Genomic DNA, 27501 nt, shown 5'->3' on the forward strand with positions numbered 1-27501 from the left:
GAACTGCCCCACAGGGTTTCCAAGTAGCGTCTGGTGGATTTGAACTGCCAACCTTTTGGTTAGCAGCCATATATCTTAACCACTATGCCACCAGGGTTTCCAAATTTCTCATAGAAAGGCAATATGTCTTATATTCAAAAACTTTATGGCATGTAAGGAGGATAGGCTACAATCTGAAGAACAAGTAGACGTAAATTCCATAAAAAGTGCAGAAAATTACCAATATATAGGGGGACAAATGGATATTTAATAACTTTAGGTTATACCATGTTTAACATGTATCAACTTTGGAAAATGTTTTTTAAATTCCAATTCGCTACCTATTGCCTTATTTTTAAGAATTACGAAAACGCCATGTAAATCATCTATGGAAGATGAGGAGAAGATCTTATTTGGGGGGGGGGAGAACAAATGATTGACAGTGTAGTCACTCTTATGCCACCAGCTCTGAATCAACTATTAAAACATTCTGACCAAAGGAAAACTATTGGTGTTGTCTCTGACCCTGAAGCTTGGGCCTCTTTCCTAAGGAGTACATTCTTAGGGAGGAAAACAGGCTGTGAAATGCTGTGAAAACGTGTGTGCCGGCTTTCAGAAAGGAAGCAGGTAAAAGCTTAATTCTCCTCTCAAAAGCAGTTTCTAAATGCAGATTCATTAATGAAAACCTGTAACTTAGCAGTCAGCAGCAGTGTTTAGGAACTGACAGCATACAGTACAATGCCTACCATTACAGTCAGTATTCTACTACCATGCAACTATTCCAGTTTAGCTACCAGTTTTTTGTTTCTGTCAAGCCTTTTTCTTCTTTCCTCTCTTTGTTCTGTTTACAATTGTGAGAGAATTGTGTGAAGCTTAGTGTTCACTTAAGTGAGAAATACTGGCTAGGCCTAGCCTCAATGTGGGAAGGCGCCATGTAAGCACTCCATGTAACTACACAAAAAACAACCAAATCCGTTGCCATTGAGTCGATTCCAACTCATAGCAACCCTACAGGACAGAGTAGAACTGCTTCATAGGGTTTCCAAGGAGCGGCTGATGGATTCAAATTGCTGACCTTTTGGTAGTTGTCATAGCTCTTAACTACTGCACCACCAGGGCTCCATAACTTAGCCCAATACCTAGTAACTCCACCAATACACCTTAAACCCTCCATAATCACAATCCTTTTGATAGTCTTCAGCTGAGAAGACACATGGCCTTCTCACTTATGTCTCACTTAAATACAATTTCAGTTTTCAGCATTTCCTGAGAACAGGTAGGTAGACTAGTCAAACTTTCTCTTCTCATCAAGCCTGAAAAAAGAGGGTGGGTGTAGCTGGGAAATGGTCAGTCTCATTGTTAACCCAAATAGAACTATTCCATTTCACATCTGAAACGTTCCAATAGCTGGCAGCAGTGATCCAGAAGATTATGTTCATAATATAAGTGTACGTAGGCCCTACAGCTGACGAACTCAGATGATAACAATAATGATGGCAATAATCATAATAGCTAACTTCTTTTAGTACTCCTGCCACATATTGTTCTAGGTACTATACATGTGTTACCTCATTTAATTTGCACACACCCACATCCTCGAGTTCGGAAAAATCATTTTCATCGTCATTTTACACAAAAAGACACTAACCACAGAAAGAAGTTGGTTGGACAGTTTTAGCATATTCAGCTTAAAGTTAAAACATAAAACTTTATACCATTGCACTAACAAGGAGAACTCCTAAAAGGAAATCAAGAGAACAATAACATTTATAATAGCCCTCAAAAGAATAAAATATTCAGGAATAAACTTACCCAGGGATGTGAAAGATTTATACAATAACAACTATAAAACACTACCACAAGAAACCAAAAGCAACCTTCATAAATGGAAAAATATTCCATGCTCATAGACTGGAACACCTAACAATGTGAAAACGTCAATACTACCCAAAGTGATCTACAGATATAATGCAATCCCAATCCAAACTTCAACAATATTCTTTACCAAAATGGAAAAATATATCACCAACTTAATATGGAAAGGAAACAGTCCCCAAATAGCCAAACCAATACTGAAGAAGAAGAACAAAGTAGGAGGCCTCACACCTCCTGATCTCAAAACATACTATACAGCCATAATAATCAAAACAGCCCAGTACTGGTTCAATGACAGACATATAGACCAATGGAATAGAATTGAGAATTCAGAAATCCATTGATCTACGGGCAGCTGATTTTTGACAAGGGGTCAAAGTCTATTTAATGGGAAAGAAGCAATCTCTTTAACAAATGCTACTGGCAAAACTGGATATTTATTTGCATAAAAATTAAACAAGATCTATACCTGACACCACACACAAAAAATAACTCAAAATGGATCATAGACCTAAATATCAAAGCCAAAACTATTAAGTTCCTAAAAGATAATATAGGAACAAAACTATGGAACTTAATTTTTTCAGCAATAGATTAGCAAACACAACCACAAATAAGGAGCAGCAGAAGACAAGTTAGATAACCGAGGCCTCCTAAAAAATATTTATGCTCATCAAAAAACTTTATCAAAAGAGAACTTACAGATTGGGAAAAAATACTTGGGAATGATATATCTGATAAAGGTCTAATCTCTAAAATATGCAGAAAACTTAAACAACTCAAGAACAAAAAGACAAACAACCCAATTAAAAAATAGGCAAAGGACATGAACAAACATATTACCAAAAAGGGCATTCAAGCAGCCAACAAACACATGAAAAAATGCTTGCAATCACTAGCTGTCAGAGAGATGCAAATTAAACTTCAGTGAGATTCCGCCTTACCCCTGCAAAAATGGCACTGAACAAAAAAACAGAAAACAACAAATGCTGGAGAGGTTATGAGAAAATTGGAACCCTGCTCCACTGTTGGTGGGATTGCAAATTGGTTCAACCACTATGGAAAACGGTATGGTGTTCCCTTAAAAAGCTTGAAAGAAAAATACCCCATGATCCAACAATCCCACTCCTAGGTATAAACCCTAGTGAACTAAAACTACTGACATGAACAGATATACACACACCTATGTTCACTGAAGCATTGTTCACAATTGCAAAAAGATGGAATCAACCTAAGTCCCATCAAAAGATGAATGGGTAAACAAATTATGGTGTATACACACAATGGAATACTATGTAGCCAGAAAGAATAATGATGAGTTCTCAAAATATACTATAAGATGGATGAATCTGGAGGTCATAAGGCTGAGTGAAGTAAGTCAATCACAAAAGGACAAATCTATATGATCTCACTTTTATTAAAAGACAAGAATAGGTATACATACAGAAAGCAACATTCCTTGGTGGCTACCAGGGATGAGAGGAAAAAAGAGGAGGAATCACTTTCTAAATAGTACACACGTGTTAATGTTGGTGATGGGTACAGCAACACCAAATAAGGGTGAAGTCCGCACTACCTGACCAAGGTAAAAGATAACACTAAGAATTACACAAGAAGAAGGATGATTTTGGTAAAAGCCACAACATATATACAATTTTGCAACAACAGTAATAGCCAAAAAATATGTGTGTGGTTATATAGGTTTTATATGCTTATATATGCACATATAAACATATATGAATATATGGGTACACATGTATAGGTATTTGTGTATACTGTACACATATTTATATGTAAAAAAAGCACAGAGGGCATACAGTTATGGATACTTCCTAGACATAACCAAACATCTGGATTGGGTTACTTGGTTTGACGGCTTAGGGCAACAGCCTCAGGGAGCAACTTGGTCAGTTGGCATAATATAGTTTACAAAAATAATGTTCTACATTCTAGTTTGGTGAGTAGCTTCTGGGGTCTTAAAAGTTTGCCAGTGGCCATCTAACATACAACTGTTGGTCTCTACTCATATAGAGCAAAACAAAAAGAAGGAATCCAAAGACTCAAAAAAGAAACTAGTCTACAGTACAAACAGTCTACACGAATCATAGCCTTACTTACCTTGAGGCCAGAAGAACTAGATGGTGCCTGGCTACCACTAGGGACCATTCCGACCACGTACACTATAGATAGTCCCAGACAGAACGGAAAAAAAATATAGAACAAAACTCAAATTCCTAAAAAAGGCCAGACTTACTGGACTGTAGAGACTAGAGAAACCCCCAAGACTGTAGCCCTGGAATAGCCTTTAAACTTGGAACTCAAACCACTCCTGGAGGTCACCTATCAGCCAAAAGACAGAGTGGCTCATAAAATAAATAATATCACCCTTGAGTACTGTGCTCCTTTAAACAATCATCTAAATGAGACCTAATGGTCAACATTTACCCTAGACCAAAGATGAGAAGGTAAGGGGGTGGGCAAGGCAGCTAGATTAATGGAAACAGAACAACCAGAGCGGAGGTAACAAGGATGCTGACACACTATGAAAAGTGTAACCTATGTCACTGAATAATACCTACAGAAATTGTTAAATGAGAATCTAATTTGCTATGTAAATTTTCTCCAAAATCACAATAAAATATTAAAAAAGAAAAAAAACTTTGTACCAATTTACCAACCTTTTGATATAGGACCAAGGACTTTTAAGAAGAATTTCACATTATTCTTACAGCTAAACTGTACCCATAATATATCACCTATGATTTCCTGTTTTGTTTTATCTGAAGTCAGTACTTAAAAGAACTTACAAAGCAAGCTCAAAGTAGGATCCTTCCAGATTTTTTACATTTGTCCACCACCCTCATCCCAGGCAATTTTTCATAGTAGTCCAGACCATATCTATGTAGACTGGAATTTTTTTTTAAGCAATTCATCTTTAAAAAGTCTTTCCAAAGCATTCAACATAATTTTCAGAAAATCAATGACCCTTTATATTTTTGAACTCATATTTCATCAGTTTGCATAATTACAATTGCACATTCAACTGGCATAAAAGCATTTGAAAACAAACACAAATGACTCTAGGTAAACATACCAGTAGGTAAACAGATAAACAGAAATGTACTGGCTTTTTTAGACCGTATCCTACTGGACTGAAGCAGGGATTAACTAAGATGGCTTCTAGTATAATTATATCATGCCCAAATTGTAAAGTATACTATTAAGAGGTATATTAGTTTTCTCCAGAGTGGATTTACAATTGAAAAATTACAGTCAAATTTGGTAGGTGGTTTACAATGACACTAAAATTCCATACTATCAAAGAGGTAACAAATTTCTTCTTTCTTTAATTAGAAACTTTAGGAGATTCCTTCACTGATAAAAACTAAGATTATAAAATTCCTCCCCAAACATAATTATTAGGAGCTCTCTAGCCACAACGTGAATGCAATACTCACATACAAACAAAAACCATCGCCATATGCACAGAAAACTCTGAATCTAAAATTCAAGTTCAGCCACTTGCTACTTAGGTGATGTGGGGTAAAGTCACTTCACCTCCCTAAGCTGCAGTATTTCTATCTGAAAAAGGAGACGGTAATACTTGTTTTCCCCATATCACGGGACTATGGTCAGAATTACATAAAATACATGTAAACGGTCTACAAAATTAGTGGTCTTCATATCCACATAAGTATTGTTACTGGAAATCCTGCTTTCTATTTTGGACACAGAATACAAATGACCTCAAGAGAGGTCATTTCACAAATGACAAGGCTAAGATCCAAACACCTAGCTTATTTACAGTGTTTGGATGACAGAGTAGAAAAAAGAGAATTCTTGATTCATCAGGAAAAGAATACCACAGCATGGTAATGGGATCAATTAGAGATTCAAGGAAGCAAACAGCATCCCTAATGAACGAATGCTGCAATGCAGACTGTAGTCAGAGGTAAAATTTTGTATGCCGGCAGTTTCATACAGTAAGTCCTGGCATCGCTTTGGTGAAGACTATTATCCAATGTTGTACAATAAAAACTTTGGTGCCTTTTCCAACTAAAGAAAATAGGGAATGTAAGATGATTCTCATGTTTATGCTATATTTCCTTCTACTGGGCACAATATTTAATCTTAGGCTAGGAAGTTATAAAAACAATAGGAATGGACAGCAGTGAAGCTCAAGTACTTTGATGGGATTCCTCCGGGTACAGTTTGTTTCCCTTTTTCTCTGGCCATTAATCCAGCAGAGGGCAATGATCTGACACAGCACCACGGCCCAAAGCGACGACCTTGAGAGCTGTCTCTGGATGATGCTCTTCTCCTGCATCCAGGCTGCCTACTGAAGCTCACAATGCCTGCTGCTGCTGCCGAGGCGATCATCCAGACGCGATCATCCAGACGCTGCAAATGAAACCTCTCACAGAAAGGGATGAAAGAATTCTTACTCCACAGGGTTTAGCTTGCAGCTGGTCACGCATGCCAGAGGGATGTGCCATCGGATGAGAAAGAAGCTTCCGAAAGGAAGGTCCAGGGCAGCCAGCTAGACATTTCGAAATATTTCAGAAGCTATTCTTGTGAAACTCAAGCAAATACCTAGACTTCACAGCAGAAGTCTGACGCCGGTTGGGTTCTCTAGCGCTACAATTCACCCAAGTGTGAATATGCTTGTGAGTCCAAGGAACTCAGAGATTTTCTAATCGGGTATACGTGGTTCTGGGTTCCCCATTTGTGGGAAGAGATCGAATCCTATCGTTTTTTTTTCCCCCCTCTGAGTTAGGGCTCAGTGTCACTCTGGAGTTTAAAACTATACAGGAATAGGTGTCAGGGTGTCTGCAATTGCTGCAGGTACACTGAATAACCTGCTTGTTACACAAAACAGCACATTGGTTAAGACCACAAACTTTAAGTTCTAATCAGGGGTGAAACTGAGATGACACTCTTTAACTGCATCAGGTCCCCTGGGCTCTAAGGGTGTGGGAACAGCTGTGCCAGGTGAGAGTTTGCCCACTAAGGTGTTCCTGCTAGAGTAAGAGTTACAAGAATCTCCTTGCAGCCACCACTGCACTTAGCCCCTGCAAGGCCACAGGCACAAGCCAGTTCTTCAGCTGTCTGGACATCAGTGTCTAAAGGGGCGCCGAGGGCAGCACTCAGGGGCTTTAAAAAGACATACAGCAGTGAGGCATCAGCCTCCTGCTCTCTGATAAGCTCACTCCTACTGGCCAAAAGACGGGCAGTGGTGGTTTAGTGGTAGAATTCTCGCCTTCCATGTTCCATTCCCAGTCAACGCACCTCAACAAAGCCACCACTCACCTGTCAGTGGAGGCTTGCACGTTGCTATGACACTGTACAGGATTCAACAGAGCTTCCAGACTAAATCAGACCAGGAAGAAAGGCCTGGTGACCTACTTCCAAAATATCTGCCAAGAAAAATCCTGTGCACCACAATGCTCCAGTGCCATTGTGCGGAGGGTCACCATGAGTCAGGAGCCAGCTCCACGGCAGCTACCACCACCGGCCCAAACCACTACCACTTGCCTCCCCCCGGTCCTTGCCCACTCCTATTCCAGAAAGCGTGTCTGCCCCTGTCTACAAGATAAAGGCTCCTTTCATCGCACACAAAGGTGCACACGTGACATTCAACAACCCATTTTTACCAATCACACCACTGCTTCAGATCAACTCTGCCATAACTAGATGCGTAGCCCTGTGGAAAGCATTTAATCTCATTTACCCTTCAAGTCCTCAGCCGTAAAATGGAAATAATATGTAATTTACAGGATTGTTGTGAAGAGTATTAAGATAAAGTTCACCTCACAGTTCTGTTACCAGCAAAAAGGATGAATTCAATAAGTGGTAGTTATTCTCTATGTCATCCTCTATATCAGAAGTTAACAATAGTTCACATAAGTAACTAAAATGAAAAATGGGATACAGCTATCAAAAATATTCACCTACCGTGTCATGATACTATTGTTGACTCAAGCATTGTGTCGTTTGTTTCAGGTGAGATCAAACTTTACAAGAAAACATGACTTTCAAGGGTTGGGACCTGTTATTTTCTGTTTGATAAGATTCCTAGGAATTTTGTCAAAATGTAGACTCTTATTCAAAATATCTGGGGTGGAAATGCAAATTCTCAGCAGGGAGTCGAACCCAAAAATAACCGGTCTGAAGCCCTGTTTACATCCTGAGCAGATTACAGTACACCAAGTGAATAAAACTCACCGGGTGAAATAGTTCCTTTGCATATATTCAACCCATTAGTTCTAATTAACCTCCTTCAGACCGCTGTAAACAAGTTCTTGTTACAAGCGTCCCAAATAGCTACAGTATTTTGGCATTTGAGGACTCCCATAATTGTTCTAATGATTCTTGTTCCCCCACTTCTACCACCACTTCTACCCTCTTACTAGTACTTCCAGCCTCTCTCACGAAGGGAAGACAATTGGGATGAAAACTGTGTTACTACAAAAGAAAAGTTAAAATATATTTGAAAAGAAATTAATTCTCACTGTAGGTCCTTCTCTAGGTGCTACCCCATTCAGTTGCACGAAATTGACTTTGAGCCCTGAGTTCATTACCAACATATTCTAAAGACAATAGGAAGCAATCTATCAAAAACTAACAGGGAAAGAAGACATATATATATAAATAAATAAAAGTATAGTAATCAGAGAAAAGGGATTATAATGAGAAAAATATATATAAGGAAAGATAATAATACTTGTAGTAGAATTTAAAATTATCCCTATACAATAAAATAAAACCTATGATTCATTTTCCTCTAACAATAATAAAACATTTTAAATTCGAACTGTTCTTGAATACAAACTAAAACAGAATCAAGATTTAACAAAAAAAACCCAAACTCATGGCTGTCCAGTCAATTCTGACTCATAGTAACCCTTGCTACTCTTAATTACTCCTTTGCATTATGAAATTTTGCTTTCAAATTTTTATGCTAAAGTCCTTCATTTAGATGCTAAAGAAGACCACATTGCCTAAGAAATTGGTCGTCCATTAATGAAAATCTGAGTCATCATTTTTCTCACCTTCCTTCTTAGCAGCCTCATTTGATCAATCACCAAATCCTGTCAATTCTCCCTTGTCTATTCCCACTCTGATTGTCTGGAATCCTAAGTACTATGATCATTGTCCACCTCTGTTATAATTATGCTTCTAAAGTTACCTTCTTTAAAAAAAAAAAAAAAAAGGTTCAAGGAATTTCACTTACCTCCTCAAAAATCTTGAGTTGTTTACAAAATACAATTCAAAATCTTTAGCACAGCATTAAAAGTCTTTCACAGCATGGCACTAAACTAAAATTCACAAAAGTTACAATAAATGTAAGAGGTATTCATTAACTGCCTTTTTTTATGTTCCAGACTCCAAACTTGGTAGTGGGTTGGTAGCCATGGTAAAGATGAACCGTAGAAAACCCCTGTTCTCAAAGAATTCAGTCTAATGAGAAAGGCAAGTAAATAAACTAAACATTTTAATGCAGTGTAGTGAGTATAAAAAAAGTAACTAACTACAGGCTGCTCACAGGATTAGATGATAAGTCCTGAACTGGCTGAGGAAAAAGTAAAAGTAGTACGTTTGGTCGTCCACTTCAGAAACTGATGGAGTACCTGTGTAGATGTAGAGACATATATGAACCCTGGTGGCACAGTGGTTAAGTGACACAGCTGCTAACCAAAAGGTCAGCAGTTCAAATCCTCCAGCTGCTCCTTAGAAACCACATGGGGCACTTCCACTCTGTCCTCTATGGGTAGCTATGGGTTGGAACTGACTCGATGGCCAGGATTTGGTTTACATATACATGTACATATACATATAAAATGGTTTACAGACATTGGGCCACAGACAGCACAGGACAGCAATCTCGGAGAAAAGGGAAACAAGGTGAGTCCTAGGATCACCGTAGCTTACTGCCTTACGCAGGACCACACTGCTAATAAGGAGTGAAGCGGGGCCTCAGATCTGAATCTTTCTGACTGCAAAATCAACAGTTTTAATTTTTGCTCCTATACCACTTTGAAGTCTTTGCTTAGGCTATACCCCTCGGACTAGAAATCATGCTTCAACATTCAGTTTAAACATTACTCCATCCAATAAGGCTTCCCGGATCCCACTGCCCCCAGCCCTAGAAAAAATTAATATTACAGACCTCTATAATACTGTATCATTTTGGCTTCATTTTTATTATGGCGTTAATTTTACTCTGCTTTATCTAATAATAATGTTAGCTAACAATTTATCGAGGGTTTACGATGTTATTGCTCTAAATGTTGTATATGGATCAAACCATTTAATCCTCAGGACAATCCCATAAAACACATACTATTTTTAGCCTCGTTTAGGTACTGAGACACAAGCTAAAAAAACTTGCCCGAAGTCACACAACCAATGTCAGAGAGGGAATTCATACCAGGTAATCTGACCGCAAAGTCCATGCACCCAATCTTGTTTCCACGTCTGAATCCTCCACGAGACTTCTTGACTACAGATGCTACATCTACCTGATCTTGCTGTTGGTATATCTACACTACCCAGAACAATGTTTTATGTCTAACAGACGCTCTGTTCCCTATGTGAATGGATGACGAAGGAACAATGTGAGGCAGTGGAGGAGTAATTACACTAATTGCTAAGGCAGAACTCTGGTAAACCCTCAACGACAGACAAAATTTACCCTCAAACCTTTAAGAGAAATTTTTCTTTATTCTCAAAGCTCCTCAGAAATTTCATCCACAAGCCACTAAATCTTCCACATGCTCCACTGATACAGTCTTATTTACCCTCAAATAATTCCAGTACTGGCAATATATAGGTCTATAATCTTCTATTTTTAATCGATATGAGACATTCATACATTTCTTGTATGTAAAACTACACAGATGTGGAAAATATGTGCGTGAGGGTGGGAGTAAAGAACTGGCAAAGGTAACTAAAAAAAAAAAAACATTGAGCACTTACTATGAGCCAGGTACCTTCCTAGGCGTTTAAACTTCATTCTCTTGTTTAATGCACACAACAACCATGAGGTCAAAATAAGATGAGCCCTGAAATTCTTGCATGATCACTTTTTAACAATAGATTATCTCAAATAAATTAAAAGAATGTATTTGCAAAGTTAATATTCATTTGCTCAAGTTTGGAGTAGAAGCTTAAAATCCATTTGACTACTACACTGGACTACATTTTTATTATTGTTTTTTCATCAACTTTATCAAAAGTGCAAGTACGATTATTCTTCTTATATTAATACAATGATGAGTTCATATATGTTCAATATTTACTCCACAAGAACTCATTCACATTTAGTGTTCTGTTAACTAAGAAAATGTAGTAAAGTTGGCAAAATCTTGAGGTAGGATATACCAGTTTCAGGGCTTTCAGTGAAATGCTCACATCCCACTTAGGCAGTTATCAAGTGCTAGAACCAAAACACTCCGTGAATTACTCTGAATAATCACTCTAGGTGATCAAGAAATTCCCTTCACTTACCCTCCAGAATTAAGAAGTCCTGCATGCAATAATCATAATTGAAACAGAAGTAATGGAAATGTGCTCAGAGCTACAAAATATTCCAATCTCAGAAATAATACTCAGAGGCGGGGCCAAGATGGCAGAATAGTCAAATACTTCTTGTGGTCCTTCTTACAACAACCTAAACCTCCTAGTGCCTAGTGTCGTCGAGTCAATTCCAACTCATAGTGACCCTATAGGACAGAGTGGAACTGCCCTATAGAGTTTCCAAGGAGCGCCTGGCGGATTTGAACTGCCAACCCTTTGGTTAGCAGCTGCAGCTCTTAACCACTATGCCACCAGCGTTTCCTCTTACAGCAAAGACCCCACCCCCAAAAAAAACAAGTGAATCGATTATATTTGACAACCTAGGAGTCCTGAACATCAAAGACAAAGTTGAGGAGTCAGACTGAGCAGCAGGGGGAGGGAGAGACAGTTCAGAGCATCAGAGATGTGACAGAGCTGACCTAGCTGGCACCCTGCAGGCTGCATCGGCTGGCGTATGCAGCCTGAGGCAAACAGTAGTGCTCAGAATGAGTTTTACCTTCTCGGGAGGAACCGAGCAATGGAGTCTGCACAAACCTCAGGAGCCAGGGAGAAGTGGTGCTGAGTCTTCAAAAGTTAAGTGCAAGCTTCTAACCTACCACGCAGGATGAAAATAACCATTTCCCCCTTGGACCTCCATAGGTAGAAGTGCCTCTCTTCCCCTTACCCACCCCCTCCCTGCACTGCTAAGGTGCCAGTCTGGCAGTGTTCGGCAGTTGCCGCAACCCTTAGGACAGAAGTGGGACCCAATGCACCCAAGCCAGTCTCCCAGCTTTGGGGAAGAAACAAGTAAACAAACAAACAAACAAAAGAAGAAATCATCAGCTCCCCTAAGCTGGGAGCTCAGGACTTACTGTGCCCAAGTCAGTCTTGTGGTTTTAAAAAATTGTCACACCCACTAATCCGGGAACTGAGAGCAGGCACTGGCTCTTTGCCTAGGCACAGGCACAAGAGGTCCATGGACTCTGAATGCCTTTCATCCTTGCCTAGACCTGTGTGAGACCATTCATCAGCATAGGTCCTCATTAGCATGGTACAACAAGATATATACTTGAAGCCTATTTTCAACTGCAACAGCTAAGAGGGAGTAGCAGATTGGTGACATCTGACACCATCCTGCCCGTTAAACAGGGTCCTCACCCACCCACATCAGAGACCTGAAGACTGGTGGCTTCACCCCTACTGTCTAGCCACCACAGCAGGGATCCAAGAATAAGTGGTTCCTCCCAGTCCTTATAGCCAACAGCATTGGGTGCCCAAAGTCTGGCTGCAAAACCCTCCCACCTACACGCTCTAGGGGACAGGGACACACCTTCTACCTAGGCACTCAGGAGCAGCTGTCAGCCCCCTACCTTTCTCAGCACTAACCCACTACAGCAGCCAGATACCTGTACCTGCTCCAATCACCCCTAACATAACCCTGCCCATCTAGGGCTGTAGGTGAGAGCTTGCACCACACACTCAGTGACCAACGACCTGGACACCTGAGCTGAATCCACACAAGAAAGGTAAATGGACTCCTGGGCTCACACACTTAGTAGCAGCTCTAACCACCTGGTGACAGGACATGGGAGCTTCAAAGACACCAATAATCAAAGTAGCTCACAAGCCTAGCCTATTTGGACATATCAAAACAAAATAAAACAAGAAGCTAGGGCACAGTGAGCAAACATATTATCAGTAAATACAGTAACATATTGATGGCTCAGAGAGAACCAAAACAAAAAACCAAACCCATTGCCACTGAGTCAATTCTGACTCATAGCAACCCTACAGGACAGAGGAGAACTGCCCCATACAGTTTCCAAGAGAGCCTGGTGTATTTGAACTGCCTACCATTTGATGAGCAGCCATAGCTCTTAATCACTACACCACCAGGGTTTCAACAAATATAATAACATATTGATGGCTCGGAGAAAACAGTGCATAACAAATCACATAAAGAGATAGACCATGATGGCTCCAGCAAGCGACCAAAACAAAGAACCAGGAAACTTCCCAGAGGAAGAGAAAGTCTTGAAATTATCAGAGGTAGAATTCAACAAATTAATATACAGACTTGTTCAAGAGATCAGGAGGGAGAGCAAGCAAAACTAAGACCAACCCAAGGAACACACAGAGAAAGCAATAGAGAAATTTAGGAAAGCTAAACAAGAGCTGAATGACAAATTTGACAGGTTGCTAGAATTCACAGAGAGACAGCAAATAAAAATCCAAAAGATTAAAAATAAAATTTCAGAATTAGACAACTCAGTAGAAAGTCCCAGGAACAGAATTGTGGCAACGGAAGTCAGAATTAGTGAGACTGAAGATAAAGCACTTAACACCAATTTATTTTAGGAAAAATCAGATAAAAGAATTTAAAAAAAAATGAAGAAACCCAAGAATTATGTGGGACTCCATCAAGAGTAATAACCTATGAGTAACTGGAGTACCAGAACAGGGGAGGGTAACAGAAAATACAGAGAGAATTGTTGAAGATTTGCTGGCAGAAAACTTCTCTAATATTGTGAAAGACAAGAAGATGTCTATCCAAGATGCTCATTGAATCCCACACAGGGTAGACCCCAAGAGAAAGTCACAAAGACAAGTTATAAGTAAATTTGCCAAGACCAAAGATAGAGTGAGAATTTTAAGAGCAGTGAGGGATAAACGAAAAGTCACCTACAAAGGAGTGTCAATAAGACTAAGCTCTGACTACTCAGCAGAAACCATGCAGGCAACAAGGCAATTGGAAGACATGCATAAAGCCTTGAAGGAAAAAAAAAATGTGACCCAGAATTATATATCCAGCAAAACTGTCTCTCAAATATGAAGGTGAAATTAGGGCATTTCTTGATAAACTATTGCTAAGGGAATAGTTAATCTTTTAAGGGAATTTGTTTTAAAAAAAATGAAAAAGGCTAAAACACTGAAAATAGGGAAACAGAGAAGTCAATATGTAAAAGATGACAACACTAAAACAAAAAAAAAAGGGACTAAAAAATGTAGTCATAGAACTCCACTATGGAAGTCATATGGAGAGAAAATTAAGATGATATCAAGAAATAAAAGGCTGATTTAAACTAAAGAAAAATAGAGGTAAATTTTAAGGTAACCAAAAGGAAACTAAAAAATCTACACATCAAAATAAAAAAGAAGAAAAACATGAAGACACAGCAAATACGAAATCAACAACAATGGAAAAGATGAAAAGAAAATACATTTTAAAAAAAAAAGCTCAGCACAGATTAAGTGGAACAAGAAACTGTCAACACCACACACACACACAAAATCAAAATGACTGCACTAAACTCAGATTTATCAATAATTATGCTAAATGTAAGTGGAACAAATGCACCAATAAAGAGACAGAGAGTGGCAGAATGGATTTAAAAAACACAATCCGTACACATGCTGCTTACAAGAGACACACCTTAGACTCAAAGACATAAACAAACAAACTCAAGCAAACCAAACCAAACCCAGTGCCATTGAGTCAATTCCAACTCACAGCGACCCTATAGGACAGAGCAGAACTGCCCCATAGAGTTTCCAAGGAGCGTCTGGCGGATCTGAACTGCCGACCCTTTGGTTAGCAGCTGTAGCACTTAACCACTACACCACCAGGGTTTTCAACAAACTCAAAGCACGGAAAAAACACATCTAGCAAACAACAATGAAAAAAGAACAGGAATGGCAATATTAATCTCTGACAAGATACACTTTAAAGACAAATCCAACATAAAGGATAAGGAAGGGCACTATATGATGATTGAAGGGTCAAAGCACCAGGAGGACATAACCATAATAAGTATACATGCACCCAATGACAGAGCTCCAAAATACATAAAACAAACTCTAACAGAGATAGACAGTTTCAAAATAATAGTATGAGACTTCAACACACCACTTTCAGTGCTGGACGGAACATACAGAAAGAAGCTCAATAAAGACGCAGAAGATCTAAATGCCACAATCAACCAATGTGACTTCATAAGACATATACAGAACATTCCACCCAACAGCAGCCAAGTATACATTCTTTTCTAACACACATGGAATAGTCTCTAGAATAGACCACATATTAGGCCACAAAGCAAGCCTTAACAGAACTCAAAACATCAAAATATTACAAAGCATCTTTTCTGACCATGAAGACATAAAAGTAGAAACCAGTCACAGAAAAAGCAAGAAAAAAAATCAAACATTTGAAAACTGAACAACACCTGGCACAAAAACTACTGGGTTATAGAAGAAATCAAGCACAGAATAAAGAAATTCCTAGGAACAATTGAGAATGAATAAACACCCTGTCAGAACCTCTGGGACATAGCAAAAACAGTGCTCAGAAGTCGATTTATAGCAATAAATGCACACACCCAAAAAGAAGAAAGGGAAAATCAAAACATTAATGCTACAACTCGAATAGAAAGAGGGCAGCAAAAGAAGCCCTGATGCTCTAGAAGAAAGCAAATAATGAAAATTAGAGCAGAAAAAAATGAAATAGGGAATAGAAAAACAATCGAAAGAGTCAACAACACCAAAAGCTGGTTCTTTGAAAAGATCAACAAAATCGATAAGGCACTGGCCAAACTGATAAAAGAAAAACAGGGGAGGAAATAATAATCTGAGTAAGAAATGAGATGGGCGATATCACAGACACAACTGAAATTAAAAGAATCATAATAGAATAGTATGAAAAACTGTAATCCAACAAACTTCAAAACCTAGAGGAAACGGACAAATTTCTACAAACACACTACCTACCAAAACTAACACAAACAGAAGTAGAACAACTAAATAAACCTACGACAAAAGAAAAGATTGAAGAGGTAATTTAAAAAAGCTCCAAAAAAAAAAAATCCTGGCCCCGATGGCTTCACTGGAGAATTCTACCAAACTTTCAGAGAAGAGTTAACACCAGCACTACTAAAGGTATTTCAGAGCACAGAAAAGGACAGAATACTCCCAAACTCATTCTATGAAGCTAGCATAACCCTGAGAGCAAAACTAGGTAAAGACACCACAAAAAAAAAAGAGAGAGAGAGAGAGAGAAAATTACAGACCAATATCCCTCATGAACATAAACACAAAAATCTTTAACAAAATTCTAGCCAATAGAATTCAACAACATATCAAAAAAATAATTAATCATGACCAAGTGGGTTTCATATCAGGTATGCAGGGACAGTTCAGCATTAGAAAAACAATTAATGTAATCCATCACATAAATAAAAGATAAGAACTACCTGCTCTTATCAATTGATGCAGAAAAGGCATTTGACAAAATCCAACATGCATTCATGATAAAAACTCTCAGCAAAATAGGAATAGAAGGGAAATTCTTCAACATAATACAGGGCATTTATACAAAGCCAGGAGCCAACATCACCCTAAATGGAGAGAGTCTGAAAGCATTCCCCGTGAGAAGGGAACCAGACAAGGATGCCCTTCATCACCGCTCTTTCTCAGCATTGTGCTGGAGGTCCTGGCCAGAGCAGTAAAACAAGAAAAAGAAATAAAAGGCATCCAAAGTGGTAAGGAAGAAGCAAAGGTGTCTCTATTTGCAGATGATATGATCTTATACACAGAAAACCCCAAAGAATCCACAAGAAAGCTCTTGGAACTAATAAAAGCCTTCAGCAGAGTATCAGGATTAAAGACAAACACACAAAAATCAGCTGGATTCCTCTACACTAACCAAGAGAACTTCAAAAAGGAAATCACCAAATAGTACCGTTTACAATAGCCCCAAGAAGATAAAATACTTAGGAATAAATCTAACCAGAGATGTAAACAACCTATACAAAGAGAACTAAAAGATGCTACTGCAAGAAACCAAAAGAGACCTACATAAGTGGGAAAACATACCATGCTCATGGAGAGGAAGACTCAACACTGTGACAATGTCATTTCTACCCAAAACGATCTACAGATACAATGCTATCCTGATCCAAATTGCAATGCCCTTTTATAATGAGATGGAGGAGCAAACCACCAACTTCATATGGAAAGGGAAGAAGCCCCGGATAAGTAAAGCATTACTGAAAAAGAACAACAAAGTGGGAGGCCTCACACTACCTGATGTTAGAATGTATTATACCGTCACAGCAGTCAAAACAGCCTGGTATTGGTACAACAACAGATACATAGACCAATGGAACAGAAATGAGAATCCAGATATAAATTCATTCACCTGCAAAAAAAATGAAACAACACTCATAGCTCACACCATGTAAAAAAACTAACTCAAAATGGATCGAAGATTTAAATAAAAAACCGAAAACCAAACCCAGTGCCGTCAAGTCGATTCCAACTCATAGCGACCCTATAGGACAGAGTAAAACTGCCCCATAGAGTTTCCAAGGAGTGCCTGGTGGATCTGAACTGCTGACCCTTTGGTTAACAGCTGTAGCACTTAACCACTACGCCACCAGGGTTTCCAAAGATTTAAATACAAAACCTAAAACAATAAAGTTTATGGAAGAAAAAATAGGGACAACACTAGGAGCCCTAACACATGACATAAACAGAACACAAACCATAACTAACCATGCACAAACACCAGAAGACAAACTATATAACTGGGAGCTCCTGAAAATCAAGCACTTGTAGTCAAGTTGATTGTGACTCATAGCGACCCTATGCACAACAGAACGAAACACTGCCCAGTCCTGTGCCATCCCCACAATTGTTGCTGTGTTTGAACCCACTGCTGCAGGCAGTGTGTCAATCCATCTCGTTGAGGGCCTTCCTGTTTTTCGCTGACCTTCTACTTTACCAAGCATGATGTCCTTCTCTAGGGACTGATCCCTCCTGCTAACACATCCAAAGTATGTGAGATATAGTCTCGCCATCCTTGCCTTTAAGGAGCATTCTGGCTGTACTTCCTCCATGACGGATTTGCTTGTTCTTTTGAAGTCCATGGTGTATTCAATATTCTTCTCCAACATCACAATTCGAAAGCATCAATTCCTCCTCAGTCCTCCTTATTCATCGCCCACCTTTCGCATGCAGATCAGGCAACTGAAAACGCCATGGCTTGGGTCAGTTGCACCTTAGTCCACCTCTTGCTTTTCAACTAAAGAGATCTTTTGCAGCTGATTTTCCCAATGCAATACATCTTTTGATTTCTTGACTGCTTCTTTCATGGGTGGAAATCCTGGTGGCATAGTGGTTAAGTGCTACGGCTGCTAACCAAAAGGTCGGCAGTTCAAATCCGCCAGGCACTCCTTGGAAACTCTACGGGGCAGTTCTACTCTGTCCTATAGGGTCGCTATGAGTCGGAATCAACTCCACGGCAATGGGTTTGGTTTTTTTTTTTTTTTTTTGTCTTTCATAGGTGCTGATTGTGGATCCAAGTAAAACGAAATCCTTGACAACCTCAATCTTCTCTCCATTTATCATGATGTTGCCTATTGGCCCAGTTGTGAGGATTTTTGTTTTCTTTATGTTGAGGTGTAATCCATACTGAAGGCTGTGGTCTTTGACCTTCATCAGTAAGTACTTCAAGTCCTCTTCACTTTCAGCAAGCAAGGTTGCGTCATCTGCAGGTTGTTAATGAGTCTTCCACTGATCTTGATGCTCCATTGTTCTTCATATAGTCCAGCTTCTTGGATTATTTGCTCAGCATACAGACTGAATAGGTACGGTGAAAGGATACAACCCTGACACACACCTTTCCTGAATTTAAACCATGTAGTATCCCCCTGTTCTGTTCAAATGACTGCCTCTTGATCCATGTACAGATTCCTCACGAGCACAATTAAGTGTTCTGTAATTCCCATTCTCTGCAATGTTATCCATAATTTGTTATCCATTAATTTGTTATGATCCACACAGTTGAATGCCTTAGCATAGTCAATAAGACAGGTAAACATCTTTCTGGTTTTCTCTACTTTCAGCCAGGATCCATCTGACATCAGCAATGCTATTCCTGGTTCCACGTCCTCTTCTGAATCCAGCTTGAATTTCTGGCAGTTCCCTGTCAATATACTGCTGCAGCAAACTTTTGCTTGCATGTGATATTACAATATTTTTCAACAATTTTTGCATTCGGTTGGATCGCCTTTCTTGGTAATAGGCATAAATATGTATCTCTTCCAGTCGGTTGGCCAGGCAGCTGTTTTCCAAATTTCTTGGCATAGAGGAGTGAGCGCTTCCAGTGCTACATCCATTTGCTGAAACATCTCAATTGGTATTCCATCAATTCCCAGAGCCTTGTTTTTCGCCAGTGCCTTCAGTGCAGCTTGGACTTCTTCCTTCAATACTATCAGTTCCTGATCATATGTTACCTCCCGAAATGGTTGAATGCTGACCAATTCTTTTTGGTATAGTGACTCTGTGTATTGCTTCCATCCTCTTTTGATGCTCATCAAAAGACTTCACCAAAAGTAAAAAGACAACCTACAGACTGGGAAAAAAATTTTGGCTACAACATATCCGATAATGGTCTAATCTCAAAAATCTACAACACCTCACCAACAAAAAGACAAATAACCCAATTAAAAAATGGGCAAAGGATATGAACAGACAGTTCACCAAAGAAGACATTCAGGCAGCTAACAGATACATGAGAAAATGCTCACAATCATTAGCCGTTACAGAAAAGCAAATCAAAACTACAGTGAGATACAATCTTACCCCAACAAGGCTGGCACTAATCCAAAAAACACAAAAATATAAATGTTGGAGAGGTTGTGGAGTGACTGGAACACTTACACATTGCTGGTGGGAATGTAAAATGGTACAACCACTTTGGAAATCAATTTGGTACTTCCCTAAAATCTAGAAATAGAAGTACCATAATATCCAGCAATCTCACTCCTTGGAACATATCCTAGGGAAATAAGGGCCATCGCACTAATAGATATATGCACACCCATGTTCACTGCAGCACTGTTCACAATAACAAAAAGATGGAAACAACCTAAGTGCCCATCAACAGATGAATGGATAAACAAATTATGGTACATACACACAGTAGCATACTACACAATGATAAAGAACAATAATGAAGCCATGAACCATCTCACAGCATGGTTGAATCTGGAAGGTATTATGCTGAGTGAAATTAGTCAGTTGCAGAAGGACAAATATTGTATGAGACCACTATTATAAGAACTCAAGAAAAGGTTTAAGCACAGAAGAAAATATTTTTTGATGGTGACAAAGGTGGGGAGGGAGGGAGTGGGGAATTCACTAACTAGAGAGTAGACAAGAATCATCTTAGGTGAAGGGAAGGACAATACACAATACAGGGGAAGTCTGCACAAGTGGACTAAACCAAAAGCTAAGAAGCTTCCTGAACACAATCAAACACTTTGAAGGACAGAGTAGGCTGGGGTCTGGGGACCATGGTGTTGGGGGACATCCAGGTCCAGTGGCACAACAAAGTTTATTTAGAAAATGTTCTGCATCCCACTTTGGTGCGTGGTGTCTAGGATCTAAAAGCTAGCAAGTGGCCAGCTAAGATGCATAGACTGGTCTCAATTCACTTGGAGCAAAGGAGAATGAAGAACACCAAAGACGTAAGGAAAATATTAGCCCAGGAGACAAAATTGTCACATAAACCAGAGACTCTATCACCCTGAGACCAGAAAAACTAGATGGTCCCTGGCTACTACCAATGGCCACCCTCACAGGGAACACAGCAGAGAGTCCCTGACCAAGAGGGAGAAAAGTGTACAGCAGAACTCAAATTCACATAAAAAGACCAGACTTAATAGCCTAAGACTAGAGTAACCCCCGAAGCCATGGCCCCTGGAGGCTCCATTAATCCAGAACTGAAAACATTCCCAAAGTGCACTCTTCAGACAAATGTTAGACTGGACTTTAAAATGTAAAATAATACTTATGAGCAGTATGCTTCTTAGTTCAAGCAGATACACAAGACCAAACGAGTAGCTCCTGTCTGGGGGCAGGATGAGAAGGCAGGAAGGGACAGGAGCTGGTTACATGGACATGGGATACCTGAAGTGGAAAGGGGGAGTGTGCTGCCACGGTTACAGGGATTGTAACTGGTGTCACATAACAATGTGTGTATAAATTTTTCTATGAGACATTAACTTGAGCTGTAAACTTTCACCTAAAGCACAATAAAGAAAAGAAAGAAAGAATATCAAATCCGTAGTGTCTTAAATCATAAAGGTTTATCAGGAAGTTTGTTATTTTAATTTATTTCACTCCATTCTTGCAGTAAAACTTCAGTAAGTCAATAGCATATTAATTGACCTTAAGAATATAATACATATTGCATCATATCACATTATATTACATTATTAATGGATACCAGTAATTAAATGCCTACTATGTGCCAGGCACAGTATTAGGTGCTTTACTATATGATCTCACTTGTTCTCCATCATCCTAGGAATTTGGTTTTCTTATCTGCATTTTACAGATGAGGAAAATGGCTCAGCATAACTCACCCATGGTCTCACAGATACCAAGCACTATACTAGAACTGGGATCTAAATACACCTTGGACTATCACAAACCATAAAAAATATTTGCAGTGTAGGAGCTTATTAAATAAAGATAAAAATCAATAGCATTCCTTACAGAAAGAAGAAAACAGTAATACTGGAAGAGAAGGCCTTGTTTAGGATAGTAAGTATGTAGAAAAGTAAATAAGCAGGTAAATAAATAGATGACTAGAGTATCAAAGAGTAAACTTCATTAAAAAAATATTTAAAACCTATATAAAGAAAACTATACCACACTTCTGAAAGACACACAATTTTTTAAACAGGTGGAAAGCCAAAGAGTGCTCTTGGATAAGAAGAGACAACGTCATAAAGATGTTAATTGTTCCTATGTTAATTCATGAATTTATTAAAATGCCAATAAAAATACCATCATGTATTTTTTTTTTTTTCTCAAGGTCTGCTGCTTGATTATAAAGTTCATTTGGAATAAGGAGTAAGCTGGAAAAAACAGGAAAACCCCCAAAAAGAAAGCAATGATGGAGAGGTAGAAGGATAACATATCAGACATTAAAACATAAAGCCTCTATAATTAAAATGGAGGCAGAAGTGGTTCAGTGGTAGAATGGTCGTCTTCCACGCATGAGACCTGGTTTGATTACCAGCCAGTGAACCTCAAGCACAGCCAGGATCTGTCTGTCAATGGAGGTTTGGGTGTTGCCATGGTGCTAAACAGGTTTCAATGGAGCTTCCAAGCCAAAACAGACTAGGAGGAAAGGCCTGGCCATCTATCAACTTCTGATGAATCAGCCAATGAAAACCATACACACCCTAACAGTCTGATCCCATTGTGCATAGGGTTGGCACAAATTGGGCTGACTGGTCAGCAGCTAACAATAACATAATTAAAATAGGGATAACAGCATATGAATAGACTGACCAGTGGCACAGGATAGAAAAGACAGAAACAATCCAACTGCATAGGGAAATTTACTATAGAAAACCACGTGAGTACTGGAAGAAAACACAGATGAATTCCTTTACAACCTGACAATAGGAAAATTTTTCCTAATTACACCTCAATGCCCTAAGAACCAACAAAGTCAAGTAAGCAATGTTAAAGGCAAATGCCTCTTTTGGTCAGAATAATTATCACTCTTGTAAATTCTACGGAAAGCAAAATTCAACTCACCACCAGGAATCACAAAAATCACAGAACTGCTCAGGAGAAAAAACTCTAATACCTTCTCTTTCTTCATCATCATATTTGAACTCCAGCAGAAAGATCCTAGGAATATAACCAAACCCTAGGAGAATATAAACCATATGTCTGTAAATAAACTACAATATCCCATATCCCAAATGATGTCCCAGACTTCATCTTGCATTTCAGCACTGTTTACTTCTCAGAAAGGATTACAATCCTTGAATACCTCTATCTACCATTTATATTAAAAAATGCGTAAGTGATTTCTATGTGCTACCAGGCAAAGGCCCTTAATAGTTATTTAGATGTATCCTGAATTAAAAAAAAAGTATGCCAAAGCTCTGTAAACAACACTTCCAAAAATTTTGCTGTGGAGAAGGACCGCTGGAGTCCAGTGGACTTAAGCTAGACTACGACGTGAGTGGTGAGTGCACAGGATTTGAGTCTATGATGAGACAGCATCTTGACTTACCTTGGGATATTTTACTTCACCATAAAAGATGCTAAGCCTCTGAAATTTGTAAAGATTATATTTAGGAAGAAAAATCTTTGTTGTTTTACATTTTCCAGATAAACAATTCAAGAGACATGCTATACATTCTTCGGACACCAAATACATTACCAGCTGGCAGGCATGTGTCTTGGACACAAGCTGGTGTCTTTGGGACATATAGATAACACCTACGTTTGTAAAAATGAGTTCTGTCTCCACAAGCAGCTTCTGTAAAAGCTTTCTTAAAAACATCGTCAAAGTGGCAGGTTGGCAAAAGATGCCCTCACAGCCTTGCTGTACACTTACATTGCCTTGCAGATGAAAACCTGCACCATTCCTTATGATCAGGGTTTCACCCATGTATTTGGTTCATCATTCAAATGGCTAAACAGACCTCTAATTTGAAAATAAAAACCAATTGGTGCAATCACAAACAAGTTCTAAAATTGCGGTTTATAAAAATTGAAATCTTGTTCTAAGCCAAAACACACACACTGCTACCTTTTCCTAATCAGAGCACTCATTTCTCCTCATTATGATCCCACAAGCACATTAAAATCTTATTAACATTAATTACTTCTGAGCGCCTATGCATGAGCAGTGACAGTCATGAGCGCGCGTGTGTCTGGATCATATCTACATTTATATACCTTGCTGCACGTTGCTTATAAAACATGTGAAAATATTTCTGCTAACACCAATTAGCTCATTTCACACACACACACAGTAAACTGCTGTCTTGCTGCACAGCCTATCAGAACCCAAGGAACAGATGGACAAACGGACAGGAAAGAAAGCAGAACACCTCTGAAGTATGAGAACTAAAACGCCTTATACTTGAGCCTTAATTCTTGAGGTGACAGGAAGTTGCGAAAACAAAATAACAAAAAATGAAAATAATCATTAAAAATTAGAAAGCAAAGCTTTCTATTTGCTACACAGATGGGTTCAATGATAAAATGATAGAGACAAAGAGAAGCTGGCAAACAAAAAGTAGCAGACGCACGAGCGATAGAGACAAAGAGACAGAGCCTCTGTACGTGTGCACACGCTTACTCGTGCACGCACATGTCTGTTCCACATAAATGTACATAAGTTATAATTTGAACTAAAATAATATAAACTTATCTCTGACCCTAAGGTAAGAATAATAACACACCACACCTCAAAATCAAACAGGTCTATCTTCATAAGCAAATAAAATTCCTGCTCAAAACAAATGATTTATGGATTCTATTTATACCAAGGACATTACATACAGGAGCCATTCATTCCCACAACAGAAACTCCGTGTAAATACAGAAAACTAGGCCGTTATAGCCACAAAACTACCTATAACCCTTATCTCTTTGCTTCACACACCCCTCTTTCAGCATCCAACTATTTTATCCTTCACACAGACTTTCCATCAAATTATGTTCTCCTCTCCCCATCATCTGTCCTTCAGTAAGAATACTCATTTAAAAATGAACCAGTGATCATTACATTCACATTGCATAGTTGACAATCTGTACTAAATCCAAAGCCCTATGAAATACCATTACCTCCATATCTCCATATTCTATCCTGAGTCCTTCTGTCATCCTTAATCTCTTTGTTGCCATTGGCCAATATCTCAACACTCCATCTCCCCCTTTAAAAAAAAAAAATTCAAAATTCCTATGGAAAACACCAGGCATCAGCCAAAAAATATTGTTATCAGATCCCACATGACTCTTCAGTGAGCAAAACACTGAACCTCGTTTGGTCACAATATTCCTGCTTGTAGAAAAAAGTGAATAAATAAAACTAAATATCAAGAGGATTTTAAGAGTTGATTATTCTTGTTAAATCATTTTAAAAAGTTTCACCATCCGGTACAACTAATGCTCAAGGTGATTTAAGTGCTTATAGCTCATTCTGTAATACCAAGGCTACCTGATGTCCAGCAGCCTCACTAGCCTAGAGCCTGGGGTTTAATGACCCACAGCAATACAGGTGTGCATCCTACAGGTGTGCTACGTAACACAGGTCAAAGTGCTCTCTCTGTAGCATGGAGTGCATGTTGGAGAAGAAATGGAAGGGAGCAGAAGACTTTTGAATCTTTATAAATTAGTATTTAAATTTGTATCCATATAAAGTTTAAATGGTAAGTATGAATATATTGAATTTTATCTTAATTTATTATTATTCAGCATACTCCAAGCTAGAAAAAATTTAGTGGACGTTCTTAGGGGAAACATAAGAGATGCTAATAGACTAATAGTTAGGAAATAAAGTGCTAAAAGGTTATTTATTTTTGTCATTAAATAAATCAGAGGATAATAAAATCAGGCCAAATACAATAAAATTGGATTTAAACATGAACAGGAGTTATTTTGAGTAATTGCCAACTTATCATAACAATTTAAAATAAAACCAAAATTACCCTCCTTACAAAGTTTACTAGACTTTATACAGGAAATTAATTCTTTATAGTATTATTTACTGCTTGCAAATATTCTGGCTTACCAGATTTACCAAACAGAATCAAGTGTGCCCTTAAAAAAAAAAAAAAAAAAAACCTTACAGAACTAAGAAAATTAAAAATTTAAAAACCAAATAAAATTAGTGATTACTGGCCAGAACACGATAGTGCTCTATGATTTAAAAAATATATTAATTTTTAATTAATAAACATTTAAATATTTATTTCTAGGTCATGAATAGCTTAACAGAATCTGGGAGCCAAAAATTAAAGTGTTAGCACCACTGCCAAGTGAAGATCGATGTGAATCTTTTTTTTTTTTTTTAACCTCGAAATTTACAGATCATGGGAAAACGTGAGATTTATCCAAAAAAATAACTTACATTGACATTTTCAAGAATATTAAGATAGACTCTAGTGATCAGAGAAATATGGGAAAGAAGGAGGCAGCAAAGAAAGCATCTTGGGTAAACGTCAAAAGAGCCACAAGGTCATATTGTCATTCTGCTAATGTTGCAGGTATCTTTCCAATGATCCACTGATGTATAACCATGACAGAACTAGCAAAAAGTCCAAAAATCGGTTGAGACTTAGAGCCCATCTTCTCCCTCACACAAATGCCACATCACAAATTGTAAAGACTAGGTGGCCAAATTTCAACATCAAAGGTGCACTTGGCATTTGAACCAAATCTAAGAATCGCGTCTTTGTTTTCCAATAAACTGAGGTTTACTTAACTCTTTGTATCTTTTGTTTTTTTTTTTTGTTTTTCGAGCTTCTCAAGGATCCCTGAAATTGGAAACCACATGTGAAAAAGATAGTTCATCATTTCCAAAAAAAGATATGCAACCAGATTGCCCTCCAATCCGTGAAAGCCGAGATGCCTGAGGAGTCTTCTTTGTGAAAGCCTCACAAATATATCCAAAGATGGCGAGTCCCATATGGCTCTGATAAATGAAACCCATTATTGTGAATTTCAAGCTCTTCTTTAAAACAAAACACTATTGGGTGAATTTGGTGCTCATGAAATAAAGCACTAATTGCGTGGCCTAACAACACTCTGAATCCTCTCCCCAGCAGACATTTTAAGTTGTGCCAAATTGGTTTTGGGATGTGAACAAATATCCCAGAGCCAGACTCTCTCACAGGCACACACTACTCCCTGGAACTATGTTGGACACTCCTGGAAACTGCATTAACTCTTTCAGGCCACCAGGGAACCTAACGCTTACAAAAAGAAAGGCCTCTTTTCTGATGAAAACAAGTCATTCAGTCTAAAGTGAAACCCAAGAGAAAGGTAAAACAGCAAGAACTGATTTTGGGCTGGTCCAGCCCTAAACTGTCCAAAGATACTAGATAAGCCCCTCTGCTTACTCAAATGTATCCAGAAAATCGGATTCCTCTTATGTGCACATAATTTCCAAGACATTAATAAGAGTTGTGTGCATTCAGGAAAAGAGAATTCAGTCTAGGCTTAACATGCCACATTTGCCCCAGGCAGAGCGATAAGAAACTT

At 38.6% G+C, this 27501-nt stretch overlaps 1 protein-coding gene across 48 annotated transcripts in view; it reads right to left on the bottom strand.

Moving 5' to 3' along the window:
• The window catches only part of ZBTB20 (zinc finger and BTB domain containing 20), a 1035663-nt gene that overhangs the window by 938306 nt on the left and 69856 nt on the right, over positions 1-27501 (bottom strand). The window contains exon 1 of one of the 48 annotated variants that reach the window (XM_064282735.1): positions 23032-26052. The exons of the other annotated variants lie outside the window; for them this stretch is intronic. The gene's annotated coding sequence lies outside the window, so the exon portion shown is untranslated. Of the gene's footprint in view, positions 1-23031; positions 26053-27501 lie in introns of those variants that run through there. 48 annotated transcript variants of the gene reach the window in all.

The sequence above is a fragment of the Loxodonta africana genome, chromosome 1 (genome assembly GCF_030014295.1).
Source record: "Loxodonta africana isolate mLoxAfr1 chromosome 1, mLoxAfr1.hap2, whole genome shotgun sequence".
In the NCBI taxonomy this organism is placed as follows: Eukaryota; Metazoa; Chordata; class Mammalia; order Proboscidea; family Elephantidae; genus Loxodonta; species Loxodonta africana.